Here is a 4,899-nt window from a genome sequence, read left to right as displayed (position 1 = left end):
GGGAACCTTCCCATCAAATGGCGTGAAGTTGATCAAATTAAACTTTGCCGGATACGGGATTGATTCTCACTCTCTCGGGTACGGGCAAGGTATTCCGGACTTCTTTATTTCTTGAACACTCATCAACGCATTGATTTTGCCCTCCAAGTCCCTTATCTTCTTATCCTCGCTTGTATCTTTCTTCGAGCGATTTAGGGGAGAAGTGACGTGGTCCTCTTTCGTAGTGTTATTATCCGATGGACCACCCCCCAGCATTGTTGTCAATGGGAGGGATGTCCATATTGACATTCTCTTTCGCTTCCCGATCACTATCAATTTGGTTGGGATTATTACAATGGCTGGACTCTCCCTGCTGATTTGTCAGTGCCGTGATTTGTTGGTCATGCATTTGCCTCATCTGCTGCATAGCCATCTCCATTTCAAATTTAAAATTCTCTTTCTGCTTGGTTAAAGCGTCCTTAAGAATTTTAGTCTTCTGCTCTGTGCTGATCATGAGAGACTCATAGAATTGCCTACGCTAGATGCTGTATCATCGGAAGTAATTGCTGAGCAGGCATCTGAGCACGTATCTGACGTTTCGTCATCTGAGGATAGTCCCTTTTACATTCTTTGATAATCCCTCCATCTACTGGTCCCCGGTTGTAATCGGGTTATTCGTTGGGATACTCCTGAAAACTAGTCAGGACTAAAGCTACCAGTCATGTTGACAGATACTTCTGGAAATTCATCATCTTGAGTGGCTGATTTCTTTTTATGGGAACGCCTTGGTTTGGATTCGGACGTTCCGATGGAGATTCTTTCAAACACTGAAATTCTCTCTGGGGAAGTCTTGGGACAGTAACATTCTGATAACACTGCCTTAATAATCTTGGCACATAGACAATGGGAGTCTAGTTCTCGATTATTCCTTCTCCGAGAATTGTTCGTACCTTGGGCCCGATAGTACAACTCATCGGTCTGATGACCGAAGCAACCCATCGTGTGTTGGCATAACTCCCAAGGTGGAACGTCCTCGTCAGACGAGTATGTTTTCTTCTGGGAATTCAACGCTTTGTTAGCGTCTTCAGAGGTCACATATCTGAGGCTACGTTTTCGTGAACGTCGGCCTTCAGCAGGCTCCTGGACTTCGACACGCGATCATATGCGGTCAGTTATAAGACTTTTCCCGTCACGCGTTCTCCTCCACTGCTTAGGAGGACGACCCCGACCTCCAGCCTGAAAAACCACTCGAGATCCGTTCAATGGGCCTAAGCGCTCTTTGATAGGAGCTTTGCCTCGATCATCATGTAAAGGGCCAAGACGATCTGTGATCTTTATCTTAAAACGGGACAAATCCACACTATCGCGGATCTCCACCGGAGGTGCGGAACTCGATGGAATTGAAGAACCTGGTGCAGAACATCTTCTGTCTTGACCCTGGCGTGGGTCAGAATTGAGTGACCCGCGGGTTGGAGGGTCGAACCTAAGTGAGCCACGAGCTGGAGGGTCGGATTTGGGTGACCCGCAAGCTGGAGGGTTAGATTTGGGTGTCTCACGAGCTGGAGGGTCGGATTTGGGTTACCCCCGAGCTGGAGGGTCAGATTCGGGTGTCTCGTGAGCTGGAGGGTCGGATTTGAGTGTCCTGCGAGCTGGAAGGTTGGATTTGAGTGACCCGTGAGCTGGAGGGTTGGATCTGGGTGTCTCATGAGCTGGAGGGTCTGATTCGAGTGACCAGTGTTTTTCAACCTTTCTGGCCGCCGTTTTAGACATTGGCCTCCACACTTGGTATCGTCTTTTTGGCTTCTTTTCCACTTCTTCATTCTGCAATTTCTTGGCCTCTTGCACAAGAATTCTTGCATGTGCAAGCAATACGTGACGTTTCTGAATCCGCTCTTGAAGAGTCGATCGGGTCCTTTTGATGCGGATCCATTCATTCTTCACTGGTTTGAAGGAGGAGGGGTTGTCCACTCACTGTTGTGGAGGTTGACGCCTCGTGGACTTCAAATCCGCTTCATAGCGGATTCCATCAACGGGCTCTAAGGATTTGGTCAGCTGGCGTGCGAGGCGTTAACGTCGCCTCTGACGTGCCCTCTTTTGATAGAGTGGGCACATCATCAACAGTCAACCCCTTGCTCAAGGGGTTCAGATCCGTGATTTCAGCCTCGTTGAATGCCGACGGGGCGTTGTGAGCCACAAGTGCAGCGGTGGCGGGGAGATCTTCTTTTTGGGCTTCTGAAGTCAAAGTCCAACGAGTCTTCTTAGAGTAAGCCTTCCTGCACCTGTGAGGAGAGGCCGATCTAGAGGAGGAGGACAAGTATTCCTCGTACTTCTGCTGGTCGAACTCATATTCGACCTCTGTTTCAACCGGGATGAGGATCCGAGGTTGCGACACGTCAGCCTTCGTAGAAAGGCTGTCGGCTCCCACTGTGGTCGCCAGTTTGTTTTCATCAAAAGTCACCTTCGTGATTGATTTCATTATAACTTTAGTCGTTTACAACGAATTCAAATAAAAAAAATAAAAGAAAATACAACTCTCTCTAAAATAAACACAAGATCCATTTATCGACTCTTGCTTGCGTGGGTTCTTCGCCAGTGCCGGGGTTTATCCGTGGACGACCGTGGATCGGATCCGGTTGTCGAAAAATTGACGGAGCTCCTACTTTACCAAGGAAGTATTCACTTGAAGCGCTAAAATCGATCAAGCGAAACCAGTAGCTCTTCTCGAGATTAAGACTAAGCCTAATCTCCAGGAACGAACGTACGGGGCTTCGGATCCTTCAAAGAACTTCTTCTTTATGCTGAAGTTCACCGGGATCTCGTTGGCCTTCACTAAAATTTCGTGCTCCTTGACTCTTCATTCCAGCAGCACCTCGTCCTCTTGATAAAATTCCAGATCTGCAAAATGGAGGCTATGGGCTGATATTTATAGGCCTCGGGTATGATTATTTGGATAAAAATGAGTGATTTGGCCTTATCTTCAGTTAACAATAGCCTAACCACGTTTGTGGATGATATCAAGTCAGTTGGAAACCCATGGAATAGATAAATCCTGTGAAAACCGCACTAAAACTGTCGAAAACGTGTCCGGGGGTTGAAACAGCACGACGGGACTTGCTGTCCCGCGGGGGGCGTAGGTCGGATTCATCCGACCCGCACGTGCGCGGGTCGGTTGAATCCGACCCGCACGTGCGTGGGTAGTTTGGCTTTTTGCTGAACTTTTTGGTGTTTCTTTCGGTTTTCCAGAACTTGTATTTTCCACCATTTTGTGTATTTGGTCAACTTGTTGACTTGCACGCGTCGTTTATGTGACTGACCGTCAAACATGTCGACTACTTGGGGCTGCACGCGTTGTTTGACATGCACGTATTTATTGATGCACGCGTATTGACCGACGTGCACGAGCTGATTGGCACGTGCGCGCTGACCGACGCTCGTGAGCTGGTTGACCCGCGTGTGTTGACCGACGCGCACGAACTGATTGACGCGCGCGTGTTGACCGACTCACGTGAGTTGATTGACACGCGTGTGTTGACTGACGCGCACGAACTGTTTGATGTGCGTGAGCTGATTGACGCACGCGTGTTGATCTAAGCGCATGAACTGATTGACACGCACGTATTGACCGACGCACGTGAGTTGATTGACGCGCGTGTGTTGACCGACGCGCACGAACTGATTGACCCGCACATATTGACCGACACGAACGAGCTGATTGACACGCGCATATTAACTGACACGCGCAAGCTGATTGGCGTGAACTTTCTCGACTCGTCCACTCTTTATTTCGAGTTTCGTGTGGGCTCTCATAGGCAATTTTAGACGCCTACACTCTTGTCAAACTACACACAGATCCTATTTATTAGTCTCTGTTTTGCGTGGGATCTTTGCCTGTGTCGGAGTTTATCCGTGGACCACCTACGGATCGGATCTGGTTGACAGAAAATTGACAGAGCTCCTACTTCACCAAGGAATTATTTGCTTGAAGCTCTAAAATCGACCAAGCAAAATCAGTAGCTCTTCTTGAGATTAAGACCAAGCCTAATCTCTAGGAACGGACGGACGGGGCTTCAGATCTCTCGAACTCTCCCTCTTTATGCTGAAGAACTTCGTCGAGATCAGTTAGCCTCCTCTAAAATTCGTGCTCCCTTGCTCTCCAATTCGGCAGCACATCATCGTCTTGATAAAATTCCGTCCTGACAAAATGAGCCCCTAGGCTTGTATAGGTTTTGGTTGGTGGGTATTTGGATAAGAATGAGTGATTTTACCTTATCTTCAGTCAATAACGGCCTAACCACGTTTGTGGATGATATCAAGTCAGTTAGGAACCCCTGGAACAGATAAATCCCGAGAAAACAGCTTAAAACCGTCGAAAATATATTTGGGGATCAAAACAGTGCGACAGGAAATGGTGACCCATGGGGGGCGCAGAGTCGGCCGTGGCGGACCTGCTGGGGGGCAGGTCGACCGTGGCGACTTGCGCGGACGCGAGTCGTATGCGTCCGACCCGCGCGGGCGTGGGCCAATTGTGTACGACTAGCGCGGGCGCGAGAAGTTTGGCCTTGGCTGAAATTTTTGGTATTTTCTAATTTTTCGGGACTTGTATTTTCAGCCGTTTTGCTTATTTGATCGTCTTGTTGACTTGCATGCATCGTTAACTCGCTTCATGCGTTTGTTAGCTTCTTTAGGGCACTTAGAACTGATCGACAAGCACGTCGGGCATTTTGGATCTGACAGACAAGCGCGTCGGGCACTTTAGATCTAACCGACAAGCGTGGAGGGTACTTTGGATCTAACCGACAAGCGTGTCAGCCACTTTGGATCTGACCGCCAAGCGCGTCAGGCACTTTGGATCTAACCGCCAAACGCGGCAGGCACTTTGGATCTGATCGACGTGCACGAGCTGATTGGCAAGCGCGTTCA

This window comes from Asparagus officinalis, chromosome 3 (assembly GCF_001876935.1).
Source record: "Asparagus officinalis chromosome 3, Aspof.V1, whole genome shotgun sequence".
NCBI lineage: Eukaryota > Viridiplantae > Streptophyta > Magnoliopsida > Asparagales > Asparagaceae > Asparagus > Asparagus officinalis.
Note: the sequence above shows the minus strand (reverse complement) of the source record.